Source organism: Ovis canadensis, chromosome 1 (genome assembly GCF_042477335.2).
Source record: "Ovis canadensis isolate MfBH-ARS-UI-01 breed Bighorn chromosome 1, ARS-UI_OviCan_v2, whole genome shotgun sequence".
Classification (NCBI taxonomy): domain Eukaryota; kingdom Metazoa; phylum Chordata; class Mammalia; order Artiodactyla; family Bovidae; genus Ovis; species Ovis canadensis.
Window position 1 is genome coordinate 109,456,781 of NC_091245.1, and position 20,643 is coordinate 109,477,423.

Genomic DNA, 20,643 nt, shown 5'->3' on the forward strand with positions numbered 1-20,643 from the left:
AGTGGTTATGTTTAGGAATGAGAGATGCAGTAAGGAGTGACATATGGAGTCTTCCCAGGAGTAGTGATATTCTACTTGTTGATCTGAATTGCATAATATAGATGTGTTCTATTTGTGATATATCAATGAACTGTATGATTGGGTACATTTTTGAATGCTCAGTAAAAAGATTAAGAAAGATATGACGCTTTTCAAAAAAATAAAAAAAAAATTCTTCCTTCTTCCTTTAATTGAAGTATAGTTGATTTACAATGTTGTGTTACTTATTGAGATACAATAAAGTGATTCAGTTATTCATATATATGCAATATTAAAAATATTTATTGTAAGATATTGACTATAGGTCTCTGGGCTATATAGTAGGACCTTGTTTTATATGTAGAATGGAAAGCTCTTTAAATAAAAGCTTATATCTGCTAACTCCAACCTCCCATTCCATCTCTCTACCTTGGCAGCTACAGTTTGTTCTCTATGTCCATGATTCTGCTTCCGCCTTGCAGATACATTCATTTCAGTCATTTTTAGATTCCACATGTAAGTGATATCATATGATGTTTGATTTTCTTTTTTCTGACTTACTTCACTTAGTATGGCAATCTCTAGTTCCTTCCATGTTGCTTCAAATGGCATTATTTCATTCTTTTTTATGGCTTAGTGGTGTTCACCACTCAATATAGTGACTACAGTGAGTATAGTCAGTATATGACTATATATATATATAAACATAACATCAATTAACACAAATTTTTCAATTGGTGAAAAATAACTAGATTCTGTTTTCTAAAATCCTATATGTATTTCTTTATTATTATTTTAAAATTTATACTGAAAATCTTTTAGTGATGAAAAAATTATCTAATAAAGGGAATGAGTAGATGATCAGCAGAGTTATCATGTTAATAGCAAAAGGAAGTTAAAACTCCTTAACAATGTTTGAATACATAATAAATATTCAAAATGAAATATGATCAATTGTGAAACTAGAAGCGCTGTGGGACTATGCCTATTTTGAAAATATCGACATGCTGTAAATGAATACATCATACGCATGATCGAATGCTTGATAGGACAAAATCAAGCGTTCAGAGCACCACCCAAGAAAATGTATTAGCATTCTCTTCATTTGGCAGATATTATGTAAATTATGCCAACACTATCAGTATGATAGAACATTTATGCAGAAGACTAACATTTACAACAAATAATATAGTAGCACATTATTTAGGGGATGAAATATGAAACCATCCATTGAAATTATGGTAGATGTTATAGATCAAGCAATTTTTAAAATTTTAAAATATTTATTTCTTTGGCTTTACCAAGTCTTAGTTATGGCATGTGGGACCTAGTTCTCTGACCAGCGATTGAACCCAGGCCCCTTGCATTGGGAGCACAGAGTCTTAACCACTGGAGCACCAGGGAAGTCCAAACCAAGCAATTTTAAATAAGGTAAGAAATGCTAAATATTTTCCACTATGATTTGATGACATCATCTCAGATATGAGCCAGGTAATCATAATTATTAGATTTATGTATTTATAAATACATAAAACATTTTTTTTTGTGTGTGTGTGTTGAATAGCTAGCTTAGTACATGAGATGATTGGGAAGGAATTATATAAATCATACATAGCTACAAAAGCTGAATACAGACAAAAATGATTTGAAACATCAGGTATATGATAGTATCACCCTGTGTGAAAAATATAATTGACAAGCACCTTGAAATACTTAAAAATTTTTTGATGGCATTCTATATACTTTGATCTGTGCACATTAATTTGAAAATTTTGATAGCAAAAGATATAGTGAAGGACAGGAAAGCCTGACATGCTACAATCCATATAAATGCCACATGGATTTATTATTGGAATACAAAGAAATAATGTGGGTACAGTTGACTCTGAAACAATCTGGAGTTAGGGGGCCAACTCTTTCTGCAGTTGAAAATCCATGTATAACTTCACAGTTGGCTCTCCAAAACCACAGTTCTACATGTGCAGATTCAGTTGACCTCTGATCATGTAGTACTGTAGACTGTATTAACTGAAAAAAATCAGCTATAAGTGGAGTCATGTAGCTCAAATCACATTATTCAAGCGCCAGCTGTACACAATTTGCTCTCTGTGCATGGAATTAGTAGTCACTGACAAGCTTTGAAAGAAGTGTTGTGGTTGATCATTGATGTCATTGGTTACTGATTGCACATTTATTATTTCCACTGTCTTTCATAGAATGGTGAGCTACTAGTACAGTTTGTGCTTAATTCAATTACTAGTATTTAATATACTGTGGTAACTGAATTTTGAGCCATATTGTTGGGGATTTGGCATTATTTAAATAAACCATGGTAACTGAAACCTTTATATGTTGAAATTGCATAAAGCAAGGACAGCATATATTAGAAAAAAAAGAAGATTGTGTTGGTCATGGATCCCTAGAGTTCAGTTCTGTGTTTACTTTTGCCAAGTCTGAAACCTTTAAAAGAATGAGCTATTAGTTACTTAATATTCAAAAGACACAACAGAAATGACAATAACATTTTATTTTAAAAGGCTAACAAACAAGGATATATTATACAACACAGAGAGTATAGCCAATATCTTATAATAACTACAAATGGAGTATAACATATAAAAGTTCTGAATCACTATATCATATGCCTGTGATTTATACACAGTTTTATGTAAACTGTACTTCAGTTTTTTAAAAAAGCTGAAAAAATACCAGAAGTAATATATCATCCAAAGAAATAAGAAAATTTAAAAATTATCATCTTACTTAGAGATCATGGCAAGGTTATTCAGTCTGTTGTCTAGCATCTGTTGATCAGAATAGATTTTCTTTTTAATTGGTTGTTTAGAAAAGGTTTTGTGCATTCTGTGCATGCTCAGTCACTTCAGTCATGTCCATCTCTTTGCATAACCATGAGCTGTATCCCGCCAGGCTCCTCTGTCCATGAGATTCTCCAGGCAAGAAAACTGGAGTGGGTTGCCATGCCCTCCTCCAGGGCATCTTCCCAACCCAGAGGTCGAACCCACATCTCTTACATCTCCCGTATTGGCAGGCAGATTCCTTACCTCTAGTGTCACCTGTGCATTCTGCAGATTTGGGCAAGTGTATAGTGGCATATGGGCTTCCCAGGTGCACTAGTGGTAAAGAACCTGCCTGCCAATGTAGGAGACATAAAGACATGGGTTTGATCTCTTGATGGGGAAGATATTAAATTCTGATTGGGCATTAAAAATTAAATAGATATTTTCAATGCCAAACTAATGTTAGCAAACCTGTGATTAAGAACTTTCATAAGAATGATTTAAAAATTTTCTAGGCAGAGCACAAGGCAGGCATAAGTTTTCTTATTATTTCCCTGTTCATATGGGTGGGTTTTCTTTTTTCCTAATCCAATTTCACTGAGGGTGTATTAAAAAGTCCCATGCATGCGTGCATGCGAAGTTACTTCAGTTGTGTCCAACTTTTTGTGACCTTACAGACTGTAGCCCTTGAGGTTCCTCTGTCTGTGGGATTCTCTAGAGAAGAATACTGGATTGGGTTGCCATGCCCTCCTCCAGGGGATCTTCCCAACCTAGGGATCAAATGCAAGTCTCTTATGTTTTGTACATTGGCAGGTGGGTTCTTTACTACTAGCCCTACCTGGGAACCCTTAAAAAGTCCCATGACAACTTGCATTTCGGGAGGTGGGTGATTTCAAGACATTACCTCCTCACTCATGTGGCTACTATAGACATAAGTCTTGGGAACCAACTCATGACAATGCCCTGGGAAGCCGAAGTGTCAGCTTCCATTTCCCACTCTTATTTTCAATGTCTTGTTTGAGTTCCTTCTTAAAGATTTTATTCATCTTGTGAGGTCAGCATATGCTTGTATTAATAATTTACAAAACTATAGGTTACTTAATATACCTCTGTCATGTGGTAGTTTTTTCTTGTTCATTTCTTGGCTTTTATTTATTTATTTTTTAAATTTTAATTGGAGGTTAATTACTTTACAATATTGTATTGGTTTTGCGATACATCAACATGAATGCACCACAGGTATACACGTGTTCCCCATCCTGAACCCCCTTCCTTCTTCCCTCCCGTACCATCCCTCTGGGTCGTCCCAGTGCACTAGCCCCAAACATCCAGTATCATGCATTGAACCTGGACTGGCGATTCATTTCATATATGATATTATACAGGTTTCAATGCCATTCTCCCAAATAATCTCAGCCTCTCCCTCTCCTACAGAGTCCAAAAGCCTGTTCTATACATTTGTGTCTCTTTTGCTATCTCACATACAGGGTTATCGTATCATCTTTCTAAATTCCATATATGTGCATTAGTGTACTGTATTGGTGTTTTTCTTTCTGGCTTACTTCACTCTGTACAATAGGATCCAGTTTCATCCACCTCATTAGAACTGATTCAAATTAATTCTTTTTAATGGCTGAGTAATACTCCATTGTGTATATTTACCACAGCGTTCTTATCCATTCATCTGCTGATGGACATCTAGGGCTCCAAAATCACTGCAGATGTGACTGCCGCCATGAAATTAAAAGATGCTTACTCCTTAGAAGAAAAGTTATGACCAACCTAGAGAGTGTATGCAAAAGCAGAGTCATTACTTTGCCGACTAAGGTCCATTTAGTCAAGGCTATGGTTTTTCCAGTAGTCATGTATGGATGTGAGAGTTGGACTGTGAAGAAGGCTGAGCGCCGAAGAATTGATGCGTTTGAATAGTGGTGTTGGAGAAGACTCTTGAGAGTCCCTTGGACTGCAAGGAGATCCAACCAGTCCATTCTGAAGAACAGCCCTGGGATTTCTTTGGAAGGAATGATGGTAAAGCTGGAACTCCAGTACTTTGGCCACCTCATGCGAAGAGCTGACTCATTGGAAAAGACTCTGATGCTGGGAGGGATTGGGGGCAGGAGCAGAAGGGGATGACAGAGGATGAGATGGCTGGATGGCATCACTGACTCAATGGACGTGAATCTGAGTAAACTCCAGGAGTTGGTGAGGACAGGGAGGCATAGCATGCTGCAATTCATGGGGTCGCAAAGAGTCGGACACGACTGAGAGACTGAACTGAACTGAACTGAGGTTGCTTCCATGTCTTGGCTATTATACACTGTGCTGCGATGAACATTGGGGTACACGTGTCTCTTTCAATTCTGGTTTCCTTGGTGTGTATGCCCAGCAGTGGGATTGCTGTGTCATAAGGCAGTTCTATTTCCAGTTTTTTTAAGAAAACTCCACACTGTTCTCAATAGTGGCTGTACTAGTTTGCATTCCCACCAACAGGGTTTCCTTTTCTCCACACTGTCTCCAGCGTTTATCGCTTGTAGACTTTTGGATAGGAGCCATTCTAACTGGAGTGAAATGGTACCTCATTGTGGTTTTGATTTGTATTTCTCTGATAATGAGTGATGTTGAGCATCTTTTCATGTGTTTGTTAGCCATCTGTATGTCTTCTTTGGAGAAATGTCTGTTTTTTTCTTTGGACCATTTTTTGATTGGGTCATTTATTTTTCTGGAATTGAGCTATAGGATTTGTTTGTATACTTTTGAGATTAGTTGTTTGTCAGTTGCTTCATTTTCTATTATTTTCTCCCATTCCGAAGGCTGTCTTTTCACCTTGCTTATAGTTTCCTGTGTTGTGTAGAAGCTTTTAAGTTTAATTAGGTCCCATTTGTTTATTTTTGCTTTTATTCCAATATTCTGGAAGGTGGGTCACAGAGGATCCTTCCGTGATTTATGTCGGAGAGTGTTTTGCCTATGTTCTCCTCTAAGTGTTTTATAGTTTGTGGTCTTACATTTAGATCTTTAATCCATTTTGAGTTTATTTTTGTGTGTGGTGTTAGAAAGTGTTCTAGTTTCATTCTTTTACAAGTGGTTGACCAGTTTTCACAGCACCACTTGCTAAAAAGATTGTCTTTAATCCATTGTATATTCTTGCCTCCTTTGCCAAAGATAAGGTGTCCATAGGTGCGTGGATTTATCTCTGGGCTTTCTATTTTGTTCCATTGATCTAGATTTCTGTCTTTGTGCCAGTACCATACTGTCTTGATGACTGTGGCTTTGTAGTAGAGCCTGAAGTCAGGCAGGTTGATTCCTCCAGTTCCATTCTTCTTTCTCAAGATTGCTTTGGCTATTTGAGGTTTTTTGTATTTCCATACAAATTATGAAATTATTTGTTCTACCTCTGTGAAAAATACCGTCGGTAGCTTGTTCGGGATTGCATTGAATTTGTAGATTGTTTTGGGTAGTATACTCATTTTCACTATATTTTTTCTTCCAATCCATGAACATAGTATATTTCTCCATCTATTAGTGTTCTCTTTGATTTTATTTTACAAAAAAAGAATTTTGCCTGTTGTTAATATATTTACACAAAGAAAACTTAAGGTCTAGTGATAAGGCAATGTTTTAGGTTTCAAAATTTAGCCAAGGTGGTGGGCAGCACTTAGAATGAATGGATAGGGAAGAGTGGTGATAAAAGAGAGAAGAGACCCAGGCGACTCAGGTTTAAGGTAAATAGAGAATATCATGGAACCATAGAAAAGAAGTTCAGGAGGTAGAGAAAGAAAAGATTATGTAAATAAAAATAAATGTCAATACAAACCAAGCCAAAAAATGTTAGAGTTGAAGCAGAATTGGAGAATGTCAAATTCTTTTAGTGCAGTCATTTTACAGTGGGAGAAATTGAGACCCTGGGCAATAATCCGTGTATTCTAGTAAGAAGTTTATCCTGGATCTCAGGGTAGCCTTCCCACTGCTGTAGATGTGAGAGGCAGGAGGACCCAGAACAGAAGCAGAGACTGCTGCTGGGAGCTAGGAAGGGGAGAGAATCACTTGAAGAAGTGCTGATGGGGAAATGAAAGACCAGTAAAAGGCCTGTGTTATGGGAAGCAGTGTGGTTTCTTGAGCAGGGAAGTGGTCAGAGGGTGAGGTTTCTGCTGGCACAGAGGGGATGATGGCGTAGAGTGTGACACTGTGGGGTGGGCACACAACAGTGGAGTGCTGAGGACAGTGATCTCTAGCAGTTAAACAACCCACTGATTGAGCTTGGTGGAGGGCTAGGTAAGAGCCCAGGCAAAGGTGAGTGTGAGGACACTAGTGGCTAGGCACCAGTGGGGCGAGAAGAGGGAGCCTGGGGAAGGCTGGTGACAGAGGAAGAGCACTGGAGTCCCCCACGATGGGCAAGGGCCCTCAGGCAGGATGCATTCTTTTTAATATTTATTTACTTATGTGGCTACCTCGGTTCTTCCTTGTGGCATGTGGGTCTTCACTGCAGCATGTGGGATATTTTGTTGCTGTGCATGCACTCTCTAGTTGTGGTGTGTAGACTTAGGTGCTCTGCAAGATGTAGGATCTTAGTTCCCTGACTGCAATTGAACCCATGTCTCCTGCATTGCAAGGTGGATTCTTAACCACTGGACCACCAGGGAAGTCCCAGGTTGGACTTTAATCAGGATGTCCCATCCATATCAGATTATTCTGTGGGGATCATGTGTGTCTAGACAGCTTATATAACCACCTCCTTCTTTCCCTGTTGCACTTCATACAGATTTCAGACTCTTGGATACATGTTCATAAACATTCCCTGATATAAATAGTCTGTCGTTTTCCCTTCTTGCACATCTCACTCCTTTCACCTCCTCAACCCTTTTTGTTGGGTAATGATACATTAATATATGAACCTTTGTGTATAAAAGTGACGTATATAGGAGTTTGGATTATTTTTATGAAATTAAATGAGCTATTAATAGCATGAGCTTGACATGATTAAGTTTGCTTTTTTTTTTTTTTGTAGTAATGATGACCATAGTGCTGAAAAGATAGAGAGAGGGTTTGGATTGCATTGTCTAGATAAGGAGTTGTGGCCTTGACCTGGGTCACATGTGATGAAAGCAGAGCTAAATGATAGTGAGGTTAGAGAGGGGCATATTTTATAGATTATGGAGACAAATGCCATGGTGACTGTAAGGAGTAAGTTCAGTTTAGTTCAGTCGGTCAGTCGTGTTTGACTCTGCGACCCCATGAATCGCAGCACGCCAGGCCTCCCTGTCCATCACCATCTCCTGGAGTTCACTCAGATTCATGTTCATTGAGTCTGTGATGCCATCCAGCAATCTCATCCTCTGTTGTCCCCTTCTCCTCCTACCCCCAATCCTTACCAGCATCAGAGTCTTTTCCAATGAGTTAACTCTTTGCATGAGGTGGCCAAAGTACTGGGGTTTCAGCTTTAGCATCGTTCCTTCCAAAGAAATCCCAGGGCTGATCTCCTTCAGAATGGACTTGTTGGATCTCCTTGCAGTCCAAGGGACTCTCAAGAGTCTCCTCCAACACCACAGTTCAAAAGCATCAATTATTCAGTGTTCAATCTTCTTCACAAGAAGAGATAAATTTTCAAAAAATGCAGATTTCTAGGTTTCTGTTTGAATGAGTGGGTGGACATTGTCATGTCAGGGGATAGAGCTGATACCATCTTATTTCCCATAAATATATTTTTTTCTTATACCTATTCTTTCCCATGACAATAGAGTGAATTCGTTCATTGGTGACTCCAGGAGAGAAACTGGGTTTGAGATATGTCTCAACAGCTTCTTCCTGCTCTTTGTCTCTGGAGCCAAGCTGCTCTCAGAAGTGCCAGCTCTGGTCTCTCCTCCATCCCCTGACTTGATCAGAAACAGACCCTGAGGTGGAGGTACTTGGAGATTTTCCAGAATTGCCTGGACTAGATTAGTGTATTAGTCTGTCTAGGCTGCATAGCAAAACACACAACCTGGGTTACATAAAACCACAGACATTTTTTCACAATTCTTGAGAAGTCTGGTGAAGGTTCTCCTTTTGGCTTGCTTATGGACAGCCACCTTTTTGATATGTCCTCATGTGAACTTTCCTCAGTGCGTGTGGTGAGCAGGGGGTGGGAGATAGGAGAAAGAGAGAGAAAGGGAAAGAGAGAGAGGGAGAGAGAGAAGGTGAGAGTTCTCTGGTGTCTCTTCTTAAAAGTTCCCACACTCAGGACATTATTTAACCTCAATTATCAATACTTTCTTAGAGGCTTCATTTTTAAATATAGCCACACAGGAAGTTAGGGCTTCAACATATGGGTTTTGGGGCTTGAACAAAAGCAGTTTATAAGAGTGAGTAAGTCCACTTCAATTTTCAGTGCCAGCAAGATTACTTGGATTACACACTTAAGGAAAATTCTCTAGGAAGTTTATCAGAAATTAAATTGACAATTTGATCCACACATCTTATCCTCTCTATCTGTATCTCATTTGGTTCTCAATTCAGGAGAAGGGAAAGAATACTAGTTACTGGGTTCTATAATATGGTAACTGAGCAGGACCCTGCAAGGCCTTTCTGGGAACAAACCTAGTGTTCTCTGCTTTTTGTCTGTAGAAAAGCTTTCCCCTCCTGGTCCTTCTCTGAATTTCCAAGGGCAAACTTAATTGGAGAAGTGAGGAAATGCAGAAACAAAGGAAAATAGTCAAGCATGACAAGACAATATTATAGTTTAGCTACAAAACAAAGTCAACAACCTTTAATTCCTCCTCAAGGGACATAGATAATATTCCAAACCATATCCGTGTACTATTTTGCAGATGCTAAAACCTTTGTCAGGTGAAAGAAGTTAACTGCAGGCTGACCACCAACAGGTAAATCGCAGACTAGTTAGAACCAGAGGTTGATGATTTTAACTGCTGAAATACCACCCAGTTACCTCATCATCAACCCATCAGAAGGGTGTGCACAAGCTGATCATGCACCTGGAGACCTTCTCCTTCATTCAGTCTTTAAAAAATCTTTCCTTGAAAGCCTTTAGTGAGTTCAGGTCTTTCGAGCATGATTTGCCCATTCTCCTTGCTCGGTCCCATGCTGGGCACCTTACAATAAATGCTTCACCATCACTCAATGTCAGTAGATTGATTTTACTGCGAGTTGGACAAGTAGACCCAAGTTTGGTTTGGTAACAATATTAACCAGTAAAGATAGTTGTGTTGCAGTTTTAAATAAATCTGAGGATCCAGCGGCTAAAGACAACAAAGTATATTTCTCAGGTAAGCAAACCTCATGTAGGCCAGACAGCCCTTTTTCCTTTATCTGCCATCTGTAATGGGTGACTGTTAGGGTCCTTTAGTGGACTGGAACCTGGTGGTCCAGAGTTGGTGATAAGACAGTGAAAGATAGAAAGAGGCTGATATTCTGTGGTTTGTGCAGAGAACCAAAGACCTTGACACGGGGCTTGCATCGCTCACAAAGGCACAGGGCACCTTCTCGAGGGGGTCTTGGAAGCCCGGACAGGAGAGTGAGCATCGCGGGTTTGTACGCTCCAGAGAATTAGCCAGAGAGAGAGAGGGAGAAAATGAAAGAAAGAAAGACACGGGGACCCAAGCTCTGATGGATCAAACATGCTTTGATGATCTTTCTGTGAGTATATATAGGCTGTTGTACAAGAAATTTCTTTCGACAATGATAAAGATCAGAAAACCAAACATACAGCAACCATTACCAAGGGAACAAGGGATTAATATTGGTCACAAGGTCAGGAGACAATCCATATCTCAAGAAAGAGGATCGAGATGAAGCAGTTTTGTTGTAAAGAGAATGTTTACTGAAGGAGATTCAAGCCTGTCTCATATAATGACCTCAGTCCTGGGAGCAGCTTGCCATTCCACTGATAAGGAACAGATGATTTATGAGAAACAGCACGTAGGAATCCTCCTGTTAAACATTCCCTAACAGGTGACCTCCAGGATGGCACTGCATGGCAAGATGATCAGCACGTTGCCTACATGGTCAGGCCTGGAGGAAGTTACATCTCCAGCACACTGCATTTCATTGCTCAGAACTCAGCAACATGGCCTTGAGTCAATTACAAGAGAGAAAAACAGAGGCATTTTAAGAATAGGTTGCTAAGTAAAAAATATGGTTAACATGTAGCATTATATCAGCTATAGCTTCCTAAAATTGCAAACTAAGTGCTTGCTAATGACAAGAAGACTCAACAAAGATGAGATCTGGTGCTTGTGAGTGATTTGGGTGGGGCTTAAATTGTGTTTGTTTCTTGGTGGAGTTTGGAGGTCAAAGAGGTTGCCAAATATCTGTATCCAGAAGTCAAGGAAAGCATGGAAACAACCCCATGTCAAGTTGCCCCTCCCACTGTTCTTGCTGAGGTTCAGGTAGTTCTTTGAATAGCTTTTGTTCCATATCTTTGGTGATTTTCTAGAAATCTAAAGTTGGTTATTTTGAAAATTTTGTCCAACTATTATTATCACTATTTGGAGAAAGGACTTGCTGAGCTACTAACTCTGACATTCAGGATACCCTGCTCCACATAGACATTTAACAACATGATAGATTGAACAAACAGGAGTTTCAATTCCTAACAATTAAAGCAAATGCAACAAGGAGCATAACTGCTTATCAAGTTTGTAACACACCAGAAGTCAGGGTGATTTAAAGCATAAAAATTTATATGTCTCCAGAAGATACACTGTAGGGGAAGAAAATAAATCTTAAATTACCCCACATCATAGTTTAGGTGGTAGGGTTTTTATTGTTCTAAGACTATCGAGTGTATATAGGCTAGTGAGATAGAGTGTACAGTGGGACAGGTAGATAGTATAGAGTATAGTGTATAGTGAAATTAGGTGAGTACATTTGTGTTGATTCCCTGGGAACCAGGATTTTCTTTGTGGAGAAGAGTAGTTGATATGAGACGGATAAATAAAACTCTGTAGTTTTAAACTTGAAGTATACATAAAAATGTAAAATATATTTATTGCAAGTATAAAGTAAAATATAATATTTAAACTTTAGAAAAAAGATCCTAGTCACTTGAAAATCCCCCAAACCAATGCTTAGGACTCAGATTATGGTTTCGACATATTATTTTCCCATTGAAAGTCATTAAAGCATCTTGGAGAAATGGCTAATTTCTAGTTTGGGGTAGGAAGTTTCTACAGGAGTCTGGAACAACTTTGCTGTACCAGAAGGTAAAGGGAAGCTCAATGATAAAGGCATGTTGAAAAGATTCATAAGTGACTGGTTTTAAAATGTTCCCATGTCAGAGCTGGGACAGTTTGAACCTCAAGAGAAACAATGGCCAGGATGGATTCAAATATTTTTAATATGCTGAAATTCATGAGTGTTCAATAATGCAAAAACTTACCCATTGGTCTGCTAGGAAGCCGTATAAGCAATTCATTCTCTCGAAAATTGGTAAATATATGGAAAGATCAAGTACTCATTCTGTCTTTGGTTACCTCAGGGTAATGAGATAGTTACTTAAAATGAAACTTTTTTAGAAATGTTCTAACTTAGAAGACATGATACCTTCACACATCCCCTACAGAAGTACCAGATCTAGGTAAGTTGTTCTTGAGGTGTGTTCAGGGACACTTGCTTGCTCTTGACATGAGTTCAAAGCTATTTTTATACCAACACCAACCTGTTATTTGAGTGTAAATTGTTTTCCAGAGACTATTGGACATCAGATTGTATTTGGGAGCAGATATGGAAATATAGCAGTGTTCTACTAAGTCACACGTTCAAGAGAACTGCAAAAATTATTTTAAAATTCTCTATTATAATTAGTTTATTTTTATTTTGAATAGTTAATAATATGTATTTTAAAATGTTAATTTACCCCTAATATAGTATGCATCTATTATATATATATGTATCCATCCACCCATTTAAAATTCCATCCCTCACACATTGCTTGTGGGAATATAAGATTGTATAGGTACTATGGAAAACTGAATATTACACAAAATTAGACATTGAGGTAATCATTTCACTCAGCAATTCCACTTCTAGTTGTAATACCCATAATGACTGAGAACAGATGTTCAAAGAAATATTTGTACGTGGAGGTACATAGAAGCACTGTTCACAATCAGATCAGTTCCGTTCATTTCAGTTGTTCAGTTGTTTCTGACTCTTTGCAACCCCATGAATCACAGCACACCAGGCCTCCCTGTCCATCAGCAACTTCCGGAGTTCACTCAAACTCACGTCCATCGACTCAGTGATGCCATCCAGCCATCTCATCCTCTGTCGTCCCCTTCTCGTCCTGCCCCCAATCCCTCCCAGCATCAGAGTCTTTTCCAATGAGTCAACTCTTCACATGAGGTGGCCACATATATATATATAAATAATGTGTATAATATATATATATAATTTAGAAAGCATGAATTTTTGCCTAATTAAAAAATTAATGACATTTTGATTCCACTTGTTTGACTTGGTATGAATAGAATGCTAGATTTCTAATTAAAAAAATAGATATGCAACAAGCAACAAGGTTTACTGTATAGAACAGGGAAGTATAGTAAATATCTGTAATAACCTATAATGAAAAATAATTTCAAAAATAATATATATGTATATGTATAATTGAAACATCTTGCTGTGTACATGAAACATTGTAAATCAATTATACTTCAATAAAATATATATATTAAAGAATAAAAGGAATCTATGGATCCTGGACAAGATTAAGCCAAGCAATGTTCCTGAGCTAAAAGGGAGTCTGTGAATTCACTTTCAAGTTTGGCATAACGTGGGATGTGTTAGTGCTCAGTCATGTCCTTCTCTTTGGACCCCGTGGACTGCAGCCCACCAGGCTACACTGTCCATGGGATTCTCCAGGCAAGAATCCTGGAGTGGGTTGCCATTTCCTTCTCTCGGGAAGCTTCTAGACCCAGGGATCGAACCCAGGCCTCCTACATCACAGGCAGATTCTTTACGATCTGAACCACAAAGGAAACCCTAAGTTGGGGTGGGTGATGACAATTTGGGTGGTGAAGAGGTAGTGTAGAGATATTATATGTGCAAACAGTAGGCACTCAATAAGTCCTTGTTAAAAAAAATGAACGAGTGCATATATAAATAAGTAGGTCAAAATATACTGGTCATTTTCAGATCTACTGTTAACTATTAGCATTTGGTTAAAATCACAACATTAAAAACAAAAAGTAATACCACAGGCTACTCGTTTGCTTCAATTTCTTTTGTTTAGTGTAACACCTTGCCCAAACCCCAGAAATGTCAAAATTAAAACCCCAAATAAATGAGTAATATTTAGTAAGAATTTATTGTGGATATAAAAACAGTTCACAAACAGGGAGCTTCCAAATTCAAAGACTGATGTGAAGCTTGGGGACCTGAATTTACAGAATGACTTACAGAGTAAAAATGAGGACGTTATTAATTTTTACAGTGATTGGTTATTACAGTGGAAGTTTCTCATGCCAGTTTTAGGAAGATGACTATGTTTCTTTTATGATTGTCAGAGCCATTTACAAAGAATAATCTAGGTTGAATTTCACTTACACTCTTGAAATAAGCCAGATTTCATTTTTCTTACATGGTTTCAATGTCTGCTCAGGAAATTCTCAAACCCAGACTCCATTTGTAGTTAATACTAATACTCTTAGATACTATGAACACCACTCAGACTGTATAAGATTGCACACAGTAGCTGCCCTCAGGCGACCATTAGATACCAGCTCACTTGGGCACCTGCCTTGTACTTCAGTGGAAGGTCCTCTGTTGTCCTCGGGCTTAGAAATCTTAATTCTGGACCCAGGGTGTATGTTTTTCCTGCTTTTGGAGTAGACTGTAAGATATTTGTTGTATTTGGTTTTTTAGGGAACTTAAGGGAATCAGAGGTAAATTTTTACCTTTCCATCGCTACCTTTCACTCTGCTTTTCACCAATAAAGACAGGATCTTGTCTTCTGAGCTTCTTGATTGGAGTAACTGAGATTCAGAAATAATTTGTTTCCACTCAGGTTTTTGCTTTGGCAACATGGGCTTTTGAGAGAGGACCTGAACACGAGTCTCCTGCATTGCAGGCAGATTCTTTGTCATCTGAGCCACTAGGAGAGCCTAAGAAAATTGGACTGTGTTTTACAGGATTAGTGTGGAAAAAAAGTTTAAGTTCTGAGGGCCCTTATTCCTGGCCATCGTCTTCATGTCCCAGTGAGTCTGTCAATACCTTTAACCAAGTTTTAGGCAAGTAGGAGATACTAATGGTGATGGCAACAGTACAAGAGCACAGATTCACTTTTCCAGTGTCTGACTTCCTGAAATGGGGGCTGGGGTTCTCAGAATCTCTCTTTCTATGGTGTGTCTGCATTCTCAGAGCAGGTCTCTCTGGGAATGTACAGCAAAGTACTGTGGCGACTCACACTGATCCATTTGGTATTCTCTCCAAGACTACCTGCACTACCTCTGTGTTACTGCTACCTCACTGTCAGTGCTATATTTGTTGTATAAGAGAATTATCTACTGGTTATGCCCACACATAAAATTTGCTCTTGCCAATGAATCTATAGTTTGTTGTATAAACTGAATCTTGAGTGTCCAACTCAAAGCTTACAAAGAACAAACAATGGTGTAATGTCATGATGTACAGGCAGTTAATGTTGTGTGAATGCTGTTGTCTGTGGTTGTTACACAAAAAGTGAATGAGATTATATGATGTACTGGATTCTGGGAATATTGTTCAAACTTCCTTACTTTGGAATCTTTTATTCTTGATTTTATAATTAGGTAGTGAAAACTTGGATGAAGTCTATTTTATTTCCAGGAAAAAAGAATGTATTATTACTCATTTTCTATCTTCTTGTCTATGTAAATAAGATGACTTAGTGAAAACCTCTCCTTACACTCAAAATGTAGATGATATAGATCCACAAATTTGGAATATTTTTCCTGAGTGGAGAAAAACAAGAATTATCCTGAGAGCCAACATACTGATTGCAGTCCAAATATTTCTCCAGTGAATTCTAAATGTATTGTAAAAACTTGCCAAATGTATATAAAGAGGACATAGGATATGACATCTTAGGACAAACATCTCTGAGCTTTTGGTGAAAAAATGTCAAGTTACTTGCTGACATAGCAATGCTTTATTTGGTAATAGGAAAGACTAAAATATAGATGGAGATTATAAAACACTACAAAAGGAGAAGGAAGTTCTACTGTTAATGAGCCTAATACAAAAAGTTATTTTGACTTGGCCTGAAGTTGGGGCATAATTCCTGAAGTTTTGTCTCATGAACATTGGTTACTGAAAGTAGTAGAGGAGAAGAGCTACTGAAAAGAAGATCACATACCATTGGCCAATGTAATTTTCAACCTCAAAAATTCCTGTGATGTAAGAGAATTTTGCTCAGATTATAAACTATTTATTATATTTAACTCTGGGATTTGGGTCCCAGAATCAAATGTAAAAAAGACAGTGATTTTTAACACACATGCACACTCAAAAAATTTAACGTGGAATTAAAAAGCCAGGTAAGAAGAATGAGATAAGAAAGAAGGGCCATTGAGATGTTGGGAAGAGGTAATGACAAAGTGCCAGCGGTGAGAAGGCAATGGGGAGAGAGAACAAGAGAGGTAGAGAAGCCAAAGGTATTCTAGATTAAAAAGACTGGAAGCTGAGAAATTGTTTAATATTATCCTCTTATTCCAAAGATGTGGAAATAAGAATTCGGAGGGTGAAATAACCTTTCATCATCATTTGCTACCTTGGAATGCTTTTCCAAGGTAGTAAATATAAAAGAGACTGAGTTCATGGAACGGAAATGAGAGGCAGAGTGGGAGCCTAGAGCTGTGGAAGGTACAGTTTTTCTGAAATGTGCAATTTGGGTCAGAGATTTTTCAGCTGGGGAAGAGAGGAAGTCACTTTAGAGTACTGAAAAAAAGGTTTGCTGAAATAAGGGATTAAATACCAGCTCTGAGCATCAGAAGTTTTACTTCCCAGGGAAATGCTTCTTCTACCTCTTCTATTGCTAGTGGTTATCCTCCCAGGTGGTGACAATAAGGACAGTAAGAGTAACTCTGGCTGCTCCCAGCACAGGTGCAGGGGTTCTGGATAAAAGCATGACGCAGCTACTGCTAAGGGTCTGGGCTCTGCTGTTTCCAGCCCTCTCCCCTATCCTGGAGGCTGGGGATGGAGCCAGAAGCCTTGGGGAGAGATCTGTTTCAGGCTCTATATTGTTCCGACTCTGGGTGCTTTTACATTCCATCCTGATTCTACATTTTTCCTCATTCTTTTCAACCTTCCACCAACACAGTGTTCCAGTGGCCAACCTCCTACCATATCATCCATATTTGGACCTTTGCCAACAGCTCCTGGGCTCAAAACCAAGGCTCAGGCTGGTTGGATGATTTGCAAATTCAAGGCTGGGACTCTGACTTGGGCGCTACCATTTTCCTGAAGTCCTGGTCCAAGGGGAACTTTAGTGATGAGGAGATGACTGAGCTGCAGGACCCATTCTGAGTCTACTTCATTGGATTCACTCGGGTTGTGCAGGACCATGTCAGTGAGTTCCAGTTGGAATGTGAGTACAGTCCTCTGATCTGGAGAGACTCTCAATGACTTTTCTCTCCCTTGGTCAGGCTACTGTTTCCTCTGATCATGGTCTACTCCTTCCCTCTTTACTCAACTGCATGCATACAGCTCTCCAGAGTAGTCTCCAACCCTGACTCCTTACCTCCACCCAGGATCCCAGATTCATCCCGTTTCTTGCACTTTTGTGTAACAGATGATGTTCCTGCTTTGTAGCTGTTTCCTGTTTTGCATGTATGTCACTTGCCACTCTCAAAACCTAGGAAAAACTCATTTTCCTACTGTGTGCCTGAATGAACTAAAGTATGACTTCCCCATCCTCCAATTCATATCCTCAGCATCTGCTGCCTAATCTCTCTCAGTGTAACCTTCCCCTTCACCCTGGAATGCTGCCCTCCTGACTCCATCACACATTGCTCCTCTTCTCTCCTCTTGCCCACTGTACATCCTTAAAAGAGCCCATCCCCACCATTTACGACAGGCATACCTCTAACCAATGCTCTTCTTCCTGAAAAATCCTAAATACTGCAATTGGTTTTTGAGTTATAATCTCACATCTCAGACCTTTCTTGTCACTAAAATCGAAAGGCCTATGTCTTTTCCTCATCCTTTCCTTCATTGTTTGCATTTTAGTAACTTGTCTCAGTTTTCCTTTACACAGACCCCTTTGTGATCCAGGTCATAGCAGGCTGTGAGCTGCATTCTGGGGAGGCCGTAGGAAGCTCTTTGAGAGGAGCTTTAGGAGGATTGGATTTTTGTGAGGATCCAGAATGATTCCTGTGTACCTGCACCAAACAGCGGCAGCAGGGGTCAGAAGTTTTGTGCACTCATGACTCAGTATCAAGGCACCTCCAATATCATTGAGAGGCTCCTCTCAGAAACCTGTCCTCGATATCTCCTGGGTGTCCTCGATGCAGGGAAAGCAGAACTGCAGAAGCAAGGTTAGTCTTGTTCTCTCCCCAAGACTTTTCTATTTTACCTCCCACCACCTTCTTTAAATTCAAAAGTGGAGAAAACCTAAGTTGAGAGATGTTTAATCAATAAGTGATCAGATTCCCATAGCAGTGAAAGAGGCAACTATCCAAATTTGTGTTTCCGAAACCCCATGCTCTGGATTAGAGTCATAATCTGACATTCTTACTGCTCCTTCCTACCGCAGCGAATCCTGAGGCCTGGCTGTCCAGTGGCCCCACTCCTGGGCCTGGCTGCCTACTGCTGGTGTGCCATGTCTCAGGATTCTACCCAAAACCTGTGTGGGTGATGTGGATGAGGGTGAGCAGGAGCAGCCTGGCACTCAGCAAGGAGACATCATGCCCAATGCTGACTGGACTTGGTATCTCCGAGTAACCCTGGATGTGGCACCTGGGGAGGTGGCTGGCCTGAGTTGCCAAGTGAGGCACAGCAGTCTAGGAGAACAGGACATCATCCTGTACTGGGGTGAGAAGGAACTGGAGCCCAACTGGGGATGGGAGGAGGTGGTCTTCAAGAACAGAGGGCAGTCCTGAGGAAGCGGAGAGACTTGATGGATGAACTATGGAGGGAGGGAAGGAGAGGGGGAAGAAAGAGTGATGGAGGAAGAGGTAGGAAGGAAGAGACAAAGAAAGAGAGAGTTTGAGATTTATTTCTGGGACTCCAGTGCCAGAGGAATGAAAATATCTGAACTAAGGCAGGCAATAGGTAAGAATGAAGGGCTATAAACTGGGTGGGATTGGGCAAGAAGAACAGACTGTGGGTGGCTGTGAGAATATGACACCTGGGAATATGAGAAAGGGAATCAGAGACGTCCAATCATCAAAAGCAGGTAAGCACAAAAATGGGTGTTGACACTCGGGTGGGCAAGAAGGCCTGGAGAACTAGAGAATGGGTTTGAAGTGATATCCGTTTGTCTTCTCCCAATTGCCAGGACACCTCGCATACATTGGCTTGATACTTGTGGCAATAATAGTGCCCTCCTTGATCCTTTGTATATGCCTTGCATTATGGGTTTGGAGACGCTGGTGAGTTTTCATTTTTTAATCTTTCTTTTCTGTCCATCGTTTTATTTTTTCCCTCTGTTTTATCTATTAATATTATGCCTTTTTAGCCTAATGTTTCCACTAGAAACTTTCCCCAACTTCCATCTGTAGATGAATTTATTTTTTATAAATTGCAGTAAATTACATCATGGAAAATTTACTGCATTAACCATTTTTACACATATAGTTTAGTAGTCTTAAGTACATTCACATTTATGCAGCCAATCTCTAGAACTCTTTTCTTTTTTTTTTCTAGAACTCTTTTCATCTTGAAAAACTAGAAGTCTATGCCCATTACACCACTTTCCCCAATCCTTGCTCCCTCAGACCCTGGCAACCACCATTCTACTTTCTGTCTACATGAATCTCTATTCTCTAGGTACCTCTAGAAGTGGAATTATTTGCCTTTTTGTGAATGGTTATTACAGTTAGCATTATGTCCTCATAATTTATTCATGTGGTAATCTGTATTAGAATTTCTTTCCTGTTAAAGATTGTTTTGTTTACCTGTTGATCTCTCAACAGACACTTGGGTTATTTCAACAGTCACTTTTTGCCTGTTGTGAATAATGCTGCTATAAACATAGTGTACAAATATCACTTATGAAGAGCAATTTTTTGCTTGTGTTCTTAACAGGTCATATCAGAATATCTCATGAGCCCTGAATGTCTCCTTTTCCATTTGGAATAAGTATCCAGGAACCCAGAAACTCAAGTTGTCAGCCTAGGAATCAATCGCATCATATTTTTTCAAATGATCATCACATTTGATCAAATCATTGTTCCTGTAGGTTGTAAGATAAATCATAATTTATACACTAGCAGAAACATGAATGAAAATTGTTATGGGACAATATCACTAGCAGGATCCACTCAGATTTCAAAGATGTGATGTGTGAGAAAGAACATACCTTGGAATAAATGAAATGATGTACACAACTTCATGGTGACACTCCTTTGACTTCTTATTGAAAACTATTTTTTTTGCTTCTGCTGAAATATCATTTTTCAAATTGAACTAACTGTAATTATGCTGAGATAATTGTATTTGCAGAGCTGCTGAGCATCTTTAACAAAATGTCTCCATCGTGGCCTGGATGATTTTCTGCCTATAATGGTTAGCTGAGCAGCTTGTTTCTCCAGAAAGCCTTCCTTAGTGCTACAGTGGAAGTAACCGTCCCTTGACTGGTATCTTGCATAGATCCACTTTACTCATACCCAGAACACTATGGTTCTCATTGTTTTTC

General features: G+C 39.2%; 1 pseudogene; it reads left to right on the plus strand.

Annotated features, from left to right (window-relative positions):
• Positions 1-16,797: 16,797 nt before the first annotated feature.
• Positions 16,798-20,335, plus strand: LOC138416259 (T-cell surface glycoprotein CD1b-2-like; annotated as a pseudogene).
• Positions 20,336-20,643: the final 308 nt, after the last annotated feature.